This window comes from Falco cherrug, chromosome 9, assembly GCF_023634085.1.
Source record: "Falco cherrug isolate bFalChe1 chromosome 9, bFalChe1.pri, whole genome shotgun sequence".
Taxonomy (NCBI): Eukaryota; Metazoa; Chordata; class Aves; order Falconiformes; family Falconidae; genus Falco; species Falco cherrug.
Genome location: NC_073705.1, coordinates 51,560,378 through 51,579,999, shown reverse-complemented (window position 1 = coordinate 51,579,999; position 19,622 = coordinate 51,560,378). Strand labels below are relative to the sequence as shown.

General features: G+C 42.5%; 2 long non-coding RNA genes across 2 annotated transcripts; both read left to right on the top strand.

The window, feature by feature from the left end:
- The first annotated feature begins 3,023 nt into the window (after positions 1-3,023).
- On the top strand, positions 3,024-8,692 carry LOC114015865 (uncharacterized). The gene is made up of 4 exons (XR_003560037.2): positions 3,024-3,962; positions 5,552-5,661; positions 6,771-6,932; positions 7,615-8,692. It is a non-coding gene; the product is annotated as an uncharacterized LOC114015865 (long non-coding RNA).
- Positions 8,693-10,871: 2,179 nt separating this feature from the next.
- LOC114015869 (uncharacterized) lies at positions 10,872-19,177 on the top strand. Its single transcript, XR_003560043.2, has 4 exons — positions 10,872-10,942; positions 11,241-11,331; positions 16,245-16,404; positions 17,732-19,177. It is a non-coding gene; the product is annotated as an uncharacterized LOC114015869 (long non-coding RNA).
- The last annotated feature ends 445 nt before the right edge of the window (positions 19,178-19,622 follow it).

The window sequence follows — 19,622 nt, the reverse complement described above, 5'->3', positions numbered from 1 at the left end:
AGCAAGCAGAAATGTAAATGAAGAAAGGAAAGGAAGAAAGGAATAAGAAAAGAAAAAAGAGTCATTTGGGTAAGGAGAAAAATCAGGATGCACCAGTGAGGAGGGTGCAAATTGTTTTTTTTTTTTCCCCATGGTGCTTACCAACAGCAGGATTGTGCATACTCACAGGAAAGATCCCGGGGTGGGATGTGAGGTTTATACAGACATGCTTCTAGTGACCTGACCCCAGTTAACTGCAACCCAGAAAACAACAGTAGTTTGCAGAGCAAACCTGTACATCTCCATGGTGATCCAGCACAACAGCAGACTTCAGTAGCATAACCAGGGTGCAGACACACGGAACCTGCTCCAAAATCCACAGAGGTATCTCCTCTCACTGCCTTTAGGAGGCTTTCACTCAGGTCCATAATGGTTGTGCAAAAGGCATCAGACTTAATTTCCTCTGCCCCAATTCCTTTGTCTCAAGCTTTTGCAGAGCGAGCCAGTAAACGCTCGGGAAGGAAGGGCATAGCACTCATGTTCAGAAGAGCAAAACACCTGATATCCTCGTAACTGCACTCAGATTAGCATGAACACCATCCTATTCACTGCAGCTCCCCTTGGGACCATCCCCCAGGTCCTCCTGTCCTGCTGTGGGGAAGATCAGTATGGCCTACCCAGCGCTGAATGTGGCCTGATTGAATCCGAACTGCCAGGAGGTCGGCACAGTACCAGCAGTCAAAAATAGCATCAGGGACGCCCTGAACTTCATGACTCACTAAAGGAGTTTTCTTACTCCAAAAGTTTCTGAGTAAGACTGGTGGTAGTGGTGCCGGACATTACTCTTCAATATATTGCAAACTATGTACTGAACAGCGAACGTTATTTTCCTCCGCTCTCTCCTACACACATTTTACCATCTAAACTCCAATGGTGGCGCTTGCAGAACGAATTAGTGCTGCACACATGGATTGCGTGGATTTCCCCTTTAAAATATTATTTTCCTTTTCCAGGTACTGTTGGCTGGGTGCCTGCGTACAGCACATCCAGTTTGTTTTTCCAGCAGCCACCACTGCTGTGGGAGCTCACTCAGAGATGAAGGAGACAAACCTCTTGGAGCTCGCCTCCCAAATCCAGGAAGAGTGAATACATAAGCAGTATTTACAGGAGTTTTGGCTGGAAATGTGAGTGCCAAATCTGGACTATTTTGTTTTCATGTTTTGCCTTTGTATTTCTTAGTCAAAACAAGTTAATTTCTAACTGAATGTTTTCATTTTGAAAAAAAAAAGAAAAAAAAGGAAACCCAGAGTAGCTCTTTGTGAGGTGTTATTTTTAGTTTCACCAATCCAAAATGACTGACAGAGGAGTTTCAATTTCTGTTGTCTATAAACCCTTTAGGTTTAGGCTTTGCAGTGTTATTTATTGTTGAATAAACTTTTGTATTACTTTTTAGACCTGGCTAGTCAAGGATTTACTCCTGGATGAACACTCACGATCCTCACATAATATAGCTCAGCAGAAGCCAGTGCTGACAGCACCACATTGCTGAAGTACGAAATCCCACACAAGCACTGAAAAGACTTCTGTTGGGCAGAAGCCCCATTAGATTTCATCCCATTGGATTTCGTTTCTTGTTGGGTTCTTGTCCTGTCTCACGGCTTTATTATTTTTCTTACTGTGTGCAGCATAGAAAGCTGCTAATATTTCTAATTTTAGAATTGCTCATTGCTAATATTTCCACATTGTTAATATTTCCTGATAAAAGATATTACATTTATTCTTACCCTCAACTGTTACAAAAGGATAAGAAAAAATATTTTTTGTATGCATTTGGGCAGACTTTCTTCCCAGTGTGTATCTCGGATAGCATGCTGTCACCTTCATCCCTGACCTGAAGGTATGGTCAGCCAGTCTCAGTGCATCAGCAGCACCCATGGGCAGGTCCTGCAGGAGAAGAGGGCTTGCAGCACCCTGATGCCCTCTCTTCACTGCCCAAGCAGTTCTGCTTCAATAGCACTTCCAGATTGCGGGGCCTGATTCCCAACAAGCAAGAAGCAGCTCCGTGTTAATAGTAAGTACTCAGCTGAAGTACACAGCATTACTCAGCTAAAGAATACGACTCCTCCGAAACCTCTTATTTTTTATTCAGGAAAGGCAATTGTGTTTTTATCTGTTAATCACAAGTATTTCAATTCAGAAACCATTAACCAAGCGGCCTAATTAGTTCAGTGTAAGGTGCTTTGTTTTGCTATCAGATGTTCCTGTGGCCACTTCTGACCCTGTTCTCAACCTTCTGTGGCCACTGCTGAGCCATGGGTTTTATTAGCTCCACGCACAGGTTTCTGTACCCGCTGCTCGCTCAGACGAACAGGCCCTGTCTTGCTGAGCAGAGCTATTTGACAGGCTGACGAGCATCTTTCCTTGCACAGCCTGGGAAGGGCATAATGTTGGTTTATATTTATGAGTGCCATCAGGATGCTTTCAAGCTTCAATGCAACTGTTTCTGCTGTTCTTGCTCCCTGCAAGAAGCCTGTATATAAAGGGAGGGGGAACGGAGACTGCTCCTGAATTGTTGGCCCAAATTAAATGCCATTCTGAACAGTGGGTGAGTCTTACCTGGGAAGAGGTGCTCAGTGTCAAAAATGATCTTTATTTTACCCTCTTAAAATTCATTCTGGCAGGATGTGGCTAGACTGGATAGTTTAGTGCAGAGGTACTTGAAGGGAACTCCTTTCCTACCAACCAGTATATCAAAAATATCTTAACCATAGAGACGTGCAGCTTCACTGTGAATAATTCGTCCAGGAATACTTCTTTGTAAGACTGTACAGGTATTTCTATAGGTAGAAAACACTCCCCAGACACAGGTGGTAATAATTTAAAAACAACAAAAAGAAGTATATGTCTGCTTTTTTTGTTTCCTTTCACCTTTACCAGACTGAGTATATTCTAAGGTGATAAAAACCATGAAGATGAACTTACATGGACGGGTTACCCTATACAGCTCTGAGAACTAACTCAGACTTTTTATCTTCATGATTCTAAAGCAGCATATACTGTGACAGTGTAAACTAGACTAAGCTCCCCATGTGAGCATTAAACCAGCTAGCTGAGCTATTGCTAGCATGGACACAGAAGTAGGCAACCACTGAACTGGTTACACATTGTAACACCAGGACTTGGTGTGAATTCATGCCTCTTAATGAGTGAACTAAAGATTCTTTTGATTCTGTTTCAGACCAGTGCGAAACTCATAGTTTGATTTGACTTCAATATGAGCACAGGTGAGACTTGATGGATTTGACTGAATTTTGCCTTGAAAGCTGGTGTTGGTATTTTTTTTTTTTTCCCTAAGCCAAGTAAAGGCATAGTAGAAATGTGTAAAATATTTGCTTCTGTGACTGTAAATATTCAATCTTGGGCTCTGGCCTTTGCAAACTGAACTGTGGGTTTGCGGTTTGGTGCATTTGCAGACCTCAGGCCATGCTAAGAAAAATTCAGCAAACACAGGCTGGGATTGTTGGCGTTGCTGGGAAGTCATCAGATCTCCCTCATCCCACCTCCTTCCTTCCTCCCTCGCAAGGTCTGAGCCTCCTGAAGGTATGCATGCATGGGAGCACTAGAAAGTGCAGGGAGGCTTTAAATGTGAGGAAGATTTTATTTGGGAGTCAATGATTTGGTTTGAGAACGAAGGGCTAAGCTCACACACTCATGTTCCTCTACAGCAGGAGTTAAAATCCTAGTGAAAAAAACGATTTGCTCTTAGCAGAAAAGCTAATCACTTAAATATTTCTTTTTTACTTCCACAACATGAGTCACACAGATGGAGCTGAGAAGCAGACTGCAACCTTCATCTGCCCATGGGGACTGTCCCCATCTAAGAAAGGCACGTTTCCTGCAGAGCATCTCACCGGCCCATCTACTGCGCGCCTCTGGCCACTGACAGAGGATGTCAAACATTACAAACTGGGGACCAGCTCTGGGTGAGCAAAGATCTAAAGTTTCAGTGCTCCAGGTACTAAACAGCCAGTGCATGACCAGCAGAGAAGTCCCTGCTTTGCTCTTGCCCATGCTGAAACCCAGAGTTCAGAAAAATGCAGCATAAAACTCGAGGGGGGGGGGGGGGGGGGGGGGAGAGGTGTTTGGCTGGACACGGTGGGAAGGGGGGATGGGACGACGACCCTAACCCATTTCCTGAGATTCCCCTCATTCATCTACGTGAGGAAAGGATGATGTTAACAGCAAATCTCCTAAAAAGTTGTTTTGTTGTTTTTCTGCTTAGATAGAACTTGTGGGGTATGAACTTATATTTTCATATATATAAATTAAAATAGCCCTTTAAGAGTTCTGGTACCCAAAAGTAATCCTATAATAAGTCAAGCCCTCAAATTATTCATACCTTCAGTGGCCAACAGGTTCATAAAAGAGGCAACGAGGAAAATAAAAAGGGGAAAACTGAGGTGGAAGGTCATGAAGGGAAAGGAGACAACTGTGAGGAATTAAAGGTAGAGAACGGGTCTGAGAAATAAGGGGTGCCGGGATGAAGCTCTTCCTATTGTCCACATCCAGGAGTACGTGGCTGAATCGCAAGACTCCTATAGATAATTAAAGTGTTGGATGCACGGAAATACCTGCATCTTCCCATGGCAGCGAGCTTAGTTTGGTTCTGTTATTACTGTCTGTGAAGTAAACATGACCATAAAAAGGGAAAAGTCTTACCTTGCTTCATTTCTTTTATTCCCACCCAAAGTAATTTTATTCTTTATACTTTTTGTCACATACCAGTGGCCTTGCTTCCAACATTTTGACTTTGGCAAGAGGCAGCCTAGGTCTATAAAAAAGAACTCCAAGTGTCATGCACAATAAAAGACTGGGGTACAGTTTTCCAAATGTCTGATTTCAGTAAAATTTACTGAAAAGCAGGCAAAGAACTTATATCTAGAAATCGAGTCTCTGCTTGTAAAAGTCAGAGGTTAAATTCTTTTTTTAAAAAAGCTCTCGCATGCATCCCTCAGGCATGCCCTATCCTTGCTTAAATATTTGAGAGGGGGAAAAGTATCTGGATAGGCGAGAACATTTCCATAGTCGTATGTTAGAATTCTACAGCACAAAATTAAATTACTTCACTTTTTTAAATAACATTTCTAATTTTCACTTATCAAGTATTATGAGCTGTAATACAAGTTTTTAAAGGCAAAAGGAAAAGTGAAATAACAGCAACAAAAGGCACGTCCCAGTGTGTATTTATTTTACTTTGTAATTCAAGTCAGTCCAATTGTGCTGCAGGGTATTTAGTTTATGCAATGCTGAAGTTTGAAAACTACACCCAGAATTATTTTTGGATCGTATTTAGTGAGATATATAACACAGGAATGATTGATTTATTTGCGTGTTTTGAGGTTTTGTATTTTTCTCAGCGTGTGCCTAAATTCTGATGCAGGCAGAACCATACTCATAGCAAAGCAAGAGAAACAGTATCTAACTTCTATTTTCTAATGTGAAGACTAAATTTTAAAAGTAAGCACCGACAGTTGTATGGTGAAAATACAAGTTTCTTTATTGACTTCCACAGGTCAGAGGAAAAGATCTGTAACTGCTTCCCTCGTCGCCCAGTGCACATTCATGGAATGGCTGCTCCTGGCGGGCGAAGGCTGGTTTCACCGTCCTATTAATTTTACTGTGGTAAGTACTGGTCTTCAGAGAAATGGAGTTCACTGCTTAATATTTAGTGGCCAGCTTAATTATATAGCTTCTGGTCTGAAAGAATGACATATTAGGACGTTCTCATTCCCTTTGCTGGGAACTGGGAACAAACCTCCACCATGTCTCCCAGCAGCGCGGTCAGAGCTGGGAATGTGCTGAATGCCCGAACCCAGCAGGCTTTTCCTGCTGTGTCCCGGTGCAACCAACAGCATGGTTTCGGGTGGCCTTTCAGATGTGCCCTGCCAGGGCTAATTCTGTTTATTGCCAAAGGCAATAATGCTCCTGACTCCCTCTGGAACATTTCAAAAGCCTCCTCTAGCTCAGAATAGAAACGACTTCCCCAGAGCTGTGCGAACGCAGGGATTAATTGCCTTTTAACTCCTGCTCATCCTGTGGAATTAATACCAAAATCACGCACTCTTGGTCGGCAGCCCAGAGATTCACAGATCTGGTTTGTTTCCCGCTGAGGAACCTCAATGGTGTTGCAGCCCAGAGGTAAAGCAGTCAGGGGGAATCGGTCACGCTGGGTGGGGGCTGCAGGCTGTGCACCCCACTGCACTCCCCGTGTACGGGGGATGGGAGACAGCCTGTCTCCCTGAGCATCTCCCCCAGGCCTTTTGGGTCATGGCCCCAAGCAGAAAATGGGAAAATGAGGTCGCTCTACCACCTGTGCACCTTGCCTGTAAGCGCTGAGGAGGGCTGCTCGAGGTGCTGGTCAGCAGGGTGGTGCAGAGGCAGCTGCCCAGTCCCGCTGCCCACCAGCAGCAGAAACCCCAGACAGCAAACCCTTCAGCTGCACCCCATGGCACGAAGCAGTTGTGGAGGGCACAGGTTCTTCCAGAGCAGCTACCACCCAATTCAAAGCCACGTTAAGAGGTGCCTCATACTGCAATGAGCTCATGCTCCATTTCACGCCGGGGGCTGGAGAAGGGGCCGTGCACTGAAGGGAAGCAGTGGAGCACACCTGTAAGCACCAAGCAGGCTGGGGCTTGCCTGACTGCCACGAGACCTTCCAGCCGTACAAAGTAAACCTGAGCACCACGCATGTTTTTAAGTGGGTAAACTATGTCCCCATTTCTTGGTTTTAGACAATTCACTGTCTGTGCCACCCGTCATTTGGACAAAGGGATATTCTCATGACACCTAACCTCGCCACTGCGGGGAGCAGAAGCTTGTCCATTCATTTTGAGGAAGAAGCAACAGAAGCAATATAGGAGCAAATACTTCCATAACGAGCACTCCTTAAAAACGTAAGACTGACTTCTTTGTCCCTTTCCAAGTCAAACTTCCCTTTAGGCTTAATTCACAATCAAATGGGATCTAGCCTTTGCCACTAACGGGGCTCACTTTGCTCTGCTGTTGTTGACTATCTCCAAGGGCCGGCATGCTTCTTGTTGGGTTGGTTTTTTTCCATGGTAAGACAGAGAAAGTGTTTCCCCTGTATTATTTCTCTAGATCAGGTTGGACTTCATTAAAAATACATAACTTTGCTAAATGGATAACTAAGGATACATGTCAGGATATAGGTAGCTGAATTAAGAGGTGTTACATCTGCTTTAATAGAAGAGAAATACCACAGAATGCAACAAAATTAGAAGAAAGCACAGTCATGAAAGATGTCCTGTAGTATTTATTTGTATAATAAGCATGCCTCTAATACATACTTCCATCATTTTTTTCCTGTAAAATAAGGTTTACAAACCCCGCTAAATGGTGAGGAGGCAGACTACTCATGAACATTAGCTTTTACCTCCCATAATCCAAAGAAATGGAAATACGTGGAGTAGCATCTGACCTAAAAAAAATAGTACTTTTCTTTCTGAACTATCAAACTGAGTCATTTAACAAAATCCATACTCTCACCCAGTCCATCCAGATTGTAGTCCTGCAGCTTTTGTCAACAGCAAAATATTTTATTTTTCTTTCCAACAGTTGTATTAGTGTGTTCAATGGAATCACTGGAAAGAAAGAAATGTCTTTTACACTAGTCTGGAAGGTATGAGTATGAAACAGATCTTCATAAAGAATTAAATCTTTGAAATCAGAGCTTCACTTTGGCCATAACACTTATATAAGAAATGGCCACTTAAGAGCTAGGTTTTTGACACCATCATAAATAAATCTGTGGCTGAGGAACGCTACTGAGTCACAGGCAGAGCTGGAAAAAATATGGAATCTAGCCCTGTTTGTGTCTTGCTAATTTTATACACATCTATCCAGTGGCAGAATGATTGATGTCATCTGTTTTTGACTCATGTCATTTTAGCTCCAGGAACAACAAAATAGAAATGCTTCTATGATTTAGGGAGATTTGTTTGGTTATGCTATCAGCACTGTTTCTGTAATGGCAAAAGAAATGTTAGCATTAAAAATAATTACAAGGTTAAAAGAAACTCCATGACCTAAATTAGTGGATGCACTGTGTTATCTACAGAAGGAAGAACTGGGTGTGTTATGTACTGTGCTCAAGGCTAACTAAATTCCTTAGCTTTAGATAGTTTAGCATTAATTACCTGTAATTATTTTGGTCCTTTCATTGAGATTTATGTTGGTCTGAATCATCATTTAAAACCTAATTAGATCAGCTATTTCCTTTTCTCTTAGTCCTGTTCAATGATGAGTTTGTTCTCATTTTCTTCATATTTGGATATTAATCTTTTAAATGTTTGCAAAAATCTCTGGAGAAGAGGAATTTGCATGAAACAAAGTGACATGACTGGCTGCAGTTCACTGATTTCTGAGACATTTTATGTGCTCAAGTGACTAGATTTTCCAAAGTATTTAGAGTTCTTGCTTGATGCCCAGCCTTACAGCTCCCTAGTATCCTCAGTTCAATCCTAATGTCAGAGCAAAAAATGATGGCTATTATAATTGCAGGACTAATACTAATTAATAGCTGTCACGGTTGTAAAGGGAATTTTGACTGCACAACTAAAGGATTCTCTCTTTGTCTTTTTTTCTATATATGTATACAAATACATTTAAAATTCATTTCTATGCTTCACTTTCAACAAGGAGAGAAGACTTGCTCTCTGTGAATTCCTTTTGTAGCTGTTTTCAGGCTGCGGGGTATTTATTCACTTCCTCTGACAATGAATCTGTAGAAACTCCAACAAAACCGAAGAAGCTGCACCTGTGTGAAACTGGTTTCAACACTACACCTACTGTGTAGCTTGAAGTAAAATGTACACATTTTCAGAATCCCACAGAACCCAAATATTTGCTTTAAATGGATGTGAGCGAGGTCACGGCAACACCTGTGGGATCCTCGGCCTGAGTTCATCACTGCTTTTTTAAATTCTTCCTGTATGATCCATGAAAGTTAGGAAGTAACAAAAACTCTTGAAGATGCAAGCAGTGAAAAAGATTTGTAAAACAAGAACAAACGTTGACGTTTGGAATCCAGAACTTGGTCTTATTAAAAAGCATAATAGGGGCTCACATAGACATAAAATTTTAATGCCTTCAGGTTCTCTATATGCAAGAATGTGAGTATACAGGTAATTGTCTCTTAAATTAAAGTCCTCCTCATAATCATGAAATGCTTTTAGTAATTTTAAGGCACTCTCCTCAAACTTTTAAATTTGTTCTTAAATTACAGCACCTTTTGCACCAGAATTGTATAGTGTACACTAATTACTGATCCTGACTTACTGCTTTAGTGCGCCTCATTCCCCTGTAGCTGTGTCTACTTCCACATAACCATGCCCTTTTCCACCCCTGTGCTATGCATATGCAAAGTGTGTTTTAATTCCCAGCAACCCCTCAGCACGTGCAGTTTCAGTTCTGAATTCTACCCCAAGGAACAAGGGGCTGTGCTCTGCAGAGCTAGTGAAGGCGTGAAACACAAACCCTCCGCTGCTACCAAAGCATTATCAGGCACACAGAATTCAACAGGAATATGCACAGAATAGATATATGTATTTTTTTCTTCCAAGCAGTGCAATAAAAGCGGATTATTTAACAGAAAAAAATCCCATAATACTGTTTTGTGGAGGAAAACAGGTAGTCTTCAATTTAAATGCATTTCCAATTCTTGTAGCCGGCTTATAGATGTAGGTGGGGGAGCTTAAAACATTTAATGGAACTTTCTGATGATTTTCCTAGCTAATATCTAAGGAGAAGCAAAGTGAATTTTAGAATCTTATGCTGCATTTTTTTAAAGCTGTTCACAGATGTAATTTTGAAGTATGAAAATACATTATTAATTCTGTTAATTGCGTGAAATGTTGTCTGTTAAAGTAATTGGGGAGTAAATTGTTTTAGCTGGAAGTCAATGTCATGCAGCCAAACCACCAGATTCTAGAGGCAAATATCAAAATCCAATTTAAAGAGCAATGGCTTGTGTCACATCAAATCATATTCACATAAGCAGGAATAAGAGGTTTTAAGCTGCTCATATATTTTGTATCGTAAGAAACTACCTGATGGTGCACAGGAAGAGAGTGTGGATTTACAGAGGATGATGACAAAATGTCTGCTCTAGCCCCAGTCCTCCACATATTCTAAAGTCTGAATTTGTTCCAAATTCCCAGTCCTATCTAATTTATCTCTTGCTGCTCAGTAGATGAGCGTTGTCATGCGGCAAGTCCACAGGAGTCACTGCAGTTTCACCAGGGATCACTTTCTCCCATTAAGTGTCAGCGTTGTTGGTTACCAGACACAGGAATGAATACAGGGGGGCACGCTACAGACCTGAGACATCATCTGCTCTGCAACGCATGTTTATTTCTGGCAAGCTGTGACACAGCCTGAGCTATGTGTATTTCATGCATACAGGTGGATGGAGTGAACGTTCATGAGGGCATAGGCAATAGTGTCTATTTTGCTAGAGCTATCCTCTGAAATTCCTTGTGTTTTCTTCTTAAAAAAAAAAAAAAATGCATTAGAGTTGTTTTCCTTTTCAATGGTCGCTGACAGTGCACCGCACGTTAAGCACAAAGGGACGAGAGCTCTGTGTTGTCAGCCAAAACCTGAACTGATGGAAATCAATATTCAGCAGATCAACATCTGTTTACATCAGCTGAGAATTGAGAGCAACACTGTAAAGTGAGTAGTGTATGCTGAATATGAAATGAGCTTCCTGCAGATACTGGGGCTGAGGAGAATACCGAGCTGGTTTTCCAATGTTAACACTAACTACTACATTTTTTTTTTTTCTCAACAGATTGGATTGACTGGGCCAGTGGGGTGAGCTCAGCCCCCCGGTAGAATCCTGTAATACAATTTCTTGTGTAACTGCTAACATATAATCTTACAGGTAATTATAGTTTAGGAGCATTTTACTTAAGGAAACAATAATTAGTGCTGTAATGGTTAGAATAAGGTTTGAAGGCTTTATGCACAGCCAGTAGCTGATAATCAGTGCAATGTCTAGAAATCATAGGGATGTGAGACATGAATAGATTTATTTTTCCTGTTGCATGTCCAAACAAGGGAAAAGAAAAAAAAAAAAAAAAAGACTATGTAATTCATGCTTTTACGCTCATGGAAGAAGGAGAGGAGGGAGGGAATTGCAAATACACCTTGCTAAAGTGTCCCACTGTTGGATTGCACAGATGATCAAGAATAGCTCATTCACGTCCAGTGAAGTCTGTCTTTATTTGGCCCAGACCCTGAGCTCCATGAGGAACCACCTTCCAAAACAAGGTATGTATATCCACAGTTTTGTCGCTCAATAGAAATGTTCCCTTTCCTGGGCTACCTTCTATATTGAAAAAAAGTGGACAACTGTTATCATCTTAGACTACATTATCAGCTAGAGATCAAAAAATCTCCTTTCCAATGGCACATGAGATATGTAAGATGTGAGTCATTACACCAAATTTCAATTAGCTTGAAGTGAAGCTAACCCAGTGTAAGCCTATGGCCATCCCTTAGCTTCTTTGTCTAAGGCAAAAGGGCAAAGGCACTTCCAGAGGGCAATTTTCCCTTTTTTTCCCCCAAAAGATTTATCTTTGACTGCAATCACTAGGTTGTTTGAGAGGCCTACCTATGATATAGCAAAAATGAGATCTTAGTCCAAACGTAGTTTTGATGAAGACAAGTGGCAATATTAGGGGAAAATGATAAGCAACAGAGCTGAGGCCCAGGGCAAAGGGGGAGGCTTACTAGGCACGGCTCCGAAGCTCAGATGAAGGTTGGGGTTTACATTTCATTTACCAAGGCACCCTTAAAAGAGATAAGCTATTCATTCCACCCGTTATAAGGATACTGTGCATGTGTGTTGTGGGTCCATATTAACAAGTAACTGCTTTTCAAGGCAAACTTATTGAAAAAAAGTTATTTGACATTCCTTCTTATGTGCCGACACATAAGTTGAAGGGTTTGGGGTTTGTTTTTCCTGTCAACAAGTGAAGACATCACTAAAGAAAGGAAATAATTTCTTCTGCCTTGGGATTTAGCGGTTTTCACTTTACAAACAAAGCAAGCTGAACCTGAGTCTTGGGCAGGTGAAGAATTCTGGTAAAGAGGACCTTCACAGAGACATAGGACTGGATCAGGCATTCATCGATTTGATCACGCGGTTCCTGCAGAAGCGTACCAGCTGCTGCAGAGGAAAGCACAGGAAGCCTTACAGAAGGCAATTATGAAATAACTTGCTGACAGGAATAAATTCTTACTATCGCCCATTAATTAGAGGTTATCTTATGTCCTGGAAGCATGAAGACTTACATCCTTTCCAAAAAGACTGTCATGCTATTTATCATTTTTGATCTTCACTAGCTTTTAAACTGCATCTTAGAACATATTTCTTGGTTCAGCTTTCAAGTTTTACTGGCACAAAATGAACAGTGTTTATTTACAATGAAGACATAAACTCTTTTGTATAAATCAAACCAAATTCTCACAAATTATTGCTAAGGATAACAAAACTGAGTCATCTGGCACCAAAAAATAAGCAGAGCTTTGAGGATTTCCCTCATAAATTCAGCAGAACATAATCACGTTTTGTAACAATGAATTATAACAAACAAGATGAGTTTTCCCACTTTAAAAATCTGCTGTTAATTATTGACTGGATCAAGCTTCTCTCCACTTATCTGACCTTCTGTCAAATGTGTTTGGGAAGTTTCCATCTCTGTAGTTATGCCTGTCCCTCTCTGACACATGGTGCTAGGGCACACACTCAAGCTTACGTCTGACAAGTAGAAATATAAACGAGATGATCGTAGCCCTGAAGCTGGAGACTGCAGACATGTAGCGGTGGTGAGAAACACCCAGCCAGAGTCCCTTACAAGGTTTAAATATAACCGTATGTCACCCGAGGCGATTAAAACCAGCTTGCTGTTTCCCTCAGTGCTAGACACTGCTAACACTTCTACTGGTTTTGCAACCGATTTTTAAAACAGCGTGGCAGCGTAAAAGGCTTATGATGGTAGAGGCAAGGATGAGACCATGCAGCTGCCTTTTGGCCACCAGCACTCCCAGTTCGATGTGGTACTGGCCACCCTGCTGCCAAGTGAAGGGGCTGTGGGTGAGGAAAGGGGCCCGGAGGCTGACCATGCTCCTCTTCATCTCCCTTCATCTCCCCCTAACTCCAAATGGGTTGTGTTTTCGTTGGTTTATGCTGGTTTTGGCTGGTGGTATTCAGTATTGCCCTTGCTGCTGAAGCCACCCTCATGCAAACCTAGCATGCAGCCACTGGATTCAGCTGGGGCTGGAGAAGTCCTGACCTGCCTCTGCAGCTGCTGGCTGGGGTGGAAGGACCCCCTCGGCTCCCCTCCGCCTGGAGCAGCCTTGGCTAAGACGCCACAAACTAGGTTTGTTTTCACTTCAGAGACCCCTTATACCAGAAGGGGTCCGATCCACCCTCGTACGCTGTGAAACCTGCCCGGCTGCCTGTGGCTCAAATCCAAGAATGGTTTTACATCTCCTGTCATGTACCTCAACTGCTGCCCTTTCAAAGCATACAAATATTGCCTTTGTTTCCGTGACAGACACCATCCTGCCCACACCTCTCAACGCTCCTGGGGTGGTTTCTGAGATTTTTTTTTTATTCTGCTGGAACTCCCTGCCACATCTGTTACTGAACAGAAACCCGAAAGGAAATCAGCTTTCACCTGTCAGGCGCCATGTGCGTATGACCTTCCCTTTTCCATCACTTTCCATTAGTGTCTTTCATCGTTTCAAGGGCTTTTTCCCATTTACTTCTTTTTCTACCTGTTCCTTTGGGAAGTGCCGTTTTCCTTTATAGCTACAGCCCCTTTGCTTGTCATGTTTACTGCATCAACCCTACACATAACGCCGGCTCCTCTTTGTCCTTGGGAAGTGCATCCTTTGGCTGTGGGAAGAGGTCTCCCCATCTGCGTTCCAGTGGTGGCCTTCCTACGAGAAGGGTTACCTCTGGCATCCACTGCTGCTCACCAGCCCAGCTCTGCAGAACCGTCTTTTGTGCAACAGCTGTTTGGCTCGCAACACTCCACCGTTTTCCCCACCCTACTGACCCAGTGCTACAGAACAGCGCCGGCTTGCAAAAAAACCAGATGGATGGAGTAGAGAGATGGGAGCTTTTTTTATGTGACCCCGAAGACCCAGAATTCAAGCAGATTTGGCAGATACTGTATATACTCTATAGCAAGAAAAATCCCTAAATGCAAGGCAGAGGATTTCAGATGGAAGAAGCTTAAGCACAAGTTGTGTACTCCACACAACGGTTGCGCAGCAGTTGTTCTGCATTACAGCTTAGATTTACATACTTCCCAAAAGTCCCCAGTGTAAATAAACTGTAAGTCTATACTACTTACATGCATAAAAACACACAGCACTTAAAAAACAGCCGATGTGTCTACCATAAATACACAAAGAATTAAGCAACAGCACATGATCAGAGGCCAACTGCTAATGTGGAAGATCGATATTGCTTGAAGCTATGAATCATTCAGGTTTGATTCTTCTCAGACTTACATCAGAATGCTATTATTACGACCAGAACTGGGTGAAGTAATTTCTAATTTTATCCATGCAATGTATTTTTATAGATCTAAAAGTACAGGAAGAAATCTTGCCCCACAGAACTTGATCCAAGGTTGGCCATTGACTTCCATAGAACTAAATGTTCACCCACAGGATTTTCTTTCCTTTTCTGGCCTCCGTTGCAGTTCAGGGCTTAACAAAATACAGAGAAGCTCAGAAAATAACCATTTTATTTTGAGCACCAGTAAGGGATCAGTCTCGTGGAAATTTGGAAGCCTAAGATTACTGGGGATAGAGAGTTTTCAGGGGGCTGCCCTCAGATGGCTCACACCATCATGGTGTTGCTTTTGCAAAAACTCTTTCTTTGGAGGTTTTTGAAAGTGTGTCTTCATAGTACATGCACTGTTAGGTACTTTCCAGAGGAATATTTACGTTCATGACCCAACTTGGAAAACATTTCTTAGACGCAGTGCTGGTTTCCAGCGAGGTTCTGCCTGGCTCGTTTTGGTTTCCATGAAACAAAAAGAGCTCGTGACTGGCCCATGGTGATTCAGATCCTCATCTGGTGTGAGATGCCGGCAGCCTCCAGGCACTCCATCCTCCCATCTGACCACATAACCACATGTCCTCCTAAGTATAAAACTCTGAATTTTTCTGCTTTGTTCAGTTTTCTACATGCATAGGCCATGGTTGTTACACCTTACAGGTTATGTTATGATCATACACATAACCTGAGTGTTGTTCCAGCTCTGCTTCTTTCTTTGTTGTTTTCTATCTGGGTGAAGCCAGCAACACTTTAATTTCAACTAAATGTTTTTCTTCATGCAAATAGCATCAAGATTTGGCCCAATTCACGTTTTTTGTTTTATCCAGTAGTTAGGTTATCTAGTATAATTCTTTATATATCCATGCCCTAGTTACACGTTTTAACATTGACGTTTAACAGTCCCAGTCAGACGCTGTTTTGTGAGGACACAAAAATGAGTTTTTATTATTTTAATCATCATTTTAGTGCTTACTTTCATTTGACCCTTATCGGCTTCCATCCAGAAAGTTTACTCCCGCATAGTTAAAGATATAAACATGCACCCACACACTTATCTCTGTGTTCATACACATCCACACAAATAAAAATTTCCAAACATTTTGGGTGGTGGTGAACTGCTGCCTTTATGAAACAGGTGTGTGGACAACATGGCCCTCCACAGGCTCACCTGAGGAAGTGGTGGCCAGCAGAAGTGATGACACTGACTGTTGGACACTTGGTACCAGAAACTATCGTGAGGAAAACCGTAGTCTAGAGTTGAGAGGATCTGCAGGGTAATGTTATAGGTGTGCCTGTGGACCTTCAATTATGACCATATTCCTGGATTAGTTTTTCATGTACGCAGCAGAAAGATGTACTTCTGAGGACTGCTTCTGGTTTAAGTAAATAAGAAATCTTATTTCTTATTTTGAAACGATGTGGCCCACAAAAGGTGCCTCAGAGAATAATGACCAGGAAGTTCAAGTGTTAATAAGCTTTCACATTAACCGTTTACAAGTGTAAAACTTGCCTGTGGCAGGTCATCTTTCATTTTTCAACGCTGTTAATTCTGTGCACAAAAATAGATTAACTGAAATGCTTGGGATCTATTTTTTTATAGACACTTTGCTCCCAATACAAAGTGAGCTGCCCGATACTGAGCACCATTAAAGATCTTGCAGTAACGTTTAGCAGTGTCGTGAAGTGCTGGAGCTTGGAAAAGAGCTTCTTGGGACCTTCCCATGTAACAAAGGGCAACGCTGCTGGCTGCAACTGGGAAGGTAAAAGGGATTTTCTGACTTTCCAACCAGCTTGTGTTTGTGGGTTATGGGTTCACTCTGACAGATTATGACCCTCCAAGGTATTCATGCCCCTAAGCCTCCTTGGTGTTAGACCTCTAATGTTAGGCATTAAAGAACTCTGATCACTACTTCTTAACGCCATGATTCTGTGTACCCAGGTCTCTGCCTGCCTGTCCCTTCAAACCCACAGAAAGACAAGCACTGTCTGACACTCATACAGCTGCAGCAGGGGGGCTGGGGAGGAACTGCAACCCAGACTGATCTCCAGCATGGCTGTTGGTCATGACTTACAACTAGGAGATATGGTCTAAGTCTCATCTACCATGAACAGAAGAACGCTAATGCTCTATTTTTTAAAATAACAATTTGATATTTTTTTTCCTGATTAATTTTTGAAAGACAGTGACAGCCACGGTGCTTTTTTAATAAGCAGGATAATGTATCAGCATGTGCTGGACATAATCTGGGAATGTTTCCCTCCTGGAGGCCTCATGGGATGGGGTGGGGACCGTGTGCCTTTGGGGACCCACTGGAGCGGATGGCGTGCCAGGCTGCTTGGCAGGGTCAGGGCTGAGGCAATTCTGGGTTTGCAGGAAGGCTCAAAACCAGGGGAAACTTTAAAGCCAGAAAGTGACAGCCGCGTGTAGCTGAGAGGCAGGCCTCTGAGGTGAGGCAATAAATGATTAGTGGTTTCCATGATCTCACCTTTTGACTTCGCTGCCCTATTTAGCCTCTGTGACTGTTTACATGGAGCTAGCCCTTAGAAACCTACTCAAAGTGAGACAAGAAGCGTGTGCCCTGATTAAGAACCAGTCTTTCACATCTTTTTTTAATGCTTTTGGGGCTCTCACTGAATTTCCTCTCCTCTGTTTTATCCAGAAGGCTATACCTGCAAGAGGTAAAGCCACCAGCCCTGATACCAAAAAGGGGAAGGAAATTTACCCTTCACCAACTCACACCATAGTTTTAAGGAAACTCACTTTCCTGACTATAGGCAAGGCCCTGCTCATGCGGGAGAGCTTCCCTAAGCAGTGAACATGAAGGATGAATATTTTTTTCTATTTTCACTAAAACTCCCAAGTATGTTTTTTAATAGCACATACTAAAAATGTTGGTGGAATAAACTCGGAATCAGGATTTGTCAAATTTCACATAGATGTATTTACCAAATTTCACAGCAGAAAATTACATGTCCAAAGTCTGGAGCCTCCAAAGCCAAGTTAGGTTTCCAGTTGTCTAATTTTTCTAGGTATTTGGTTTCTGCCAGTGAAGTTTTCAAAGCAACTATGTCCTTGTTTCTGCACAGAAACTGAGCCTTAACGTCACTGAGAAGACTGGTACCTACTCAGCCTTAAGCCACGCTGGGCTTCATGGAATTCCCTGCCTGTTGATCCCAGGTAGGTTTGCTTAAAACATCCATTTTTACAAATGAAAAAATCCTTCTTTCATGTGCAATCAGATACAAAAATAGGCCATCTGAAAGCAGCTGAAAGTCATACTGTCACTGCAAGTGAAAATGCTGGCACTTTCCTCAGGAATGTAATGACTCAAGTCCCTAAATAAGACAAAACCAAATAAATAATAACAAACCTGGGACACCTAAATTCTAAAGCAGTGCTTCCAAACTGGTATTTAAGTCATTGCCTATAGACCACTGATTAAAGTACTCACCTATAATGTAAAACTCCAAGGATATATTTTCCTTTGGTTGGGGTGACTCAACTCTTACCTCCCACAACTGTGCTCTAACCCCAACCGCTAAAATATATGGGTTTCTGAAGTGGGGAATTTCTCATGTTAAAGGTATTTCACTTTGCATGGAGTAACTAAATAGTCCTTGGGCAACTGAGAGTATTTGGGAACTGTGCTTTAGCCTGTGTTTAAGGATATTAATCTTCCTTGGCAGGTTGGCTGTCCCATACAGCATAGACTAGCAAGTGGGTTGTAGGTGTTGCCAACAGAAGAAGGTGCTTTTCTATTTCTTGACCAGGTATTTCAGCCACAAGCCCCATACTGGGCTTTTTAATTGGTTGATTAAGAAAGCCTGCTGGGAGTAAGTGAGCTGCCCCAGGCAGCTTGTGTGAAGAAGAGAGTTTGCTCTGGCTTCAACCAGCTGCGAGGGAGCCGACCCCAGCCCTCTTGCGGTATGATGCTGCTCTCCAGCTCCCAGTCCCGATGTCTGAATTGTTTCTACCAACTGCCTGGACCATTTTGCCTTTTTGGATTCAGTGGCCACCAGCAGTGTCTCATGTCCATTGCAACCCAATGCTATGGTCCTACCCTGTTGTGTACTCCCTCTATGGGTACCCTGGCCATCTCTGATACCATCCTGGTACAAGAGCATCCCACAATTGCACACCCCAGGCCACCGTTGACCCAGATCTCATCTGTTCTCGTTTGATAACAGCATCACCTTGTACCTGGGAGAGTCTATGACACTTTCTAGGCCTCTTAGTTATCCTTTGGGAGCTGCATATTCTCCGTGGGCTGCTAGCTGAAGAGCCCTGCCTGTGCTGCAACGCAAATGATGACCTCTTCTTTTTGGAAAGAACGTTACCATGACTGCCAAACTAAGTGTGGTGTTTGTAGGTATTGGGCACAGTATGAGCACATGTAACTAACTAGTCATCTTACAGTACCGGACTGGTAGATGCCTTAGTTTCTGAACCTCAAATGGATTGAAGGATAAAGATATGCTCTGTTTTCTCTGTTCAGGCCTTAGGGCATGTTCAGGAGCAGAGCACTGAACACCAGGCAAAATCAGTCACCTCAGACCTCAGTGGTGCCAATATGGATTACATGTCACTCTCTCTCTCTCTTTTTTTTTTTTTTTTTTTCTGGATGGCTCTTGAACTGTCATGGCTGATGCCTCCCAAGTTTACTTTCAGACTCTTTATTCAAATGTTGAATCTGCTCTCATGGCTGACTTTGGCTGTGATTTTGAGTGAATGCCATGGTAATGTTAAGGTTGTCCTGAAAATCAGATGTTAGAATGAGGAGGCTGAGTCTTCCCAAGAACGTTTGTGCTATGCCAACCAACCGTTGTGATAATACTTGCCAAAGATTTTAACCAGCTCAGCTCTTTGATTTCCTATTTTCTTCAAAGCTTTTAAACCATCCTTGTTCTTAATACTTTTTGTTCATAAAGCCCTGTGGGAACCCTACAATACCCCTGCCCTGGGCAGGACTGCTAACAG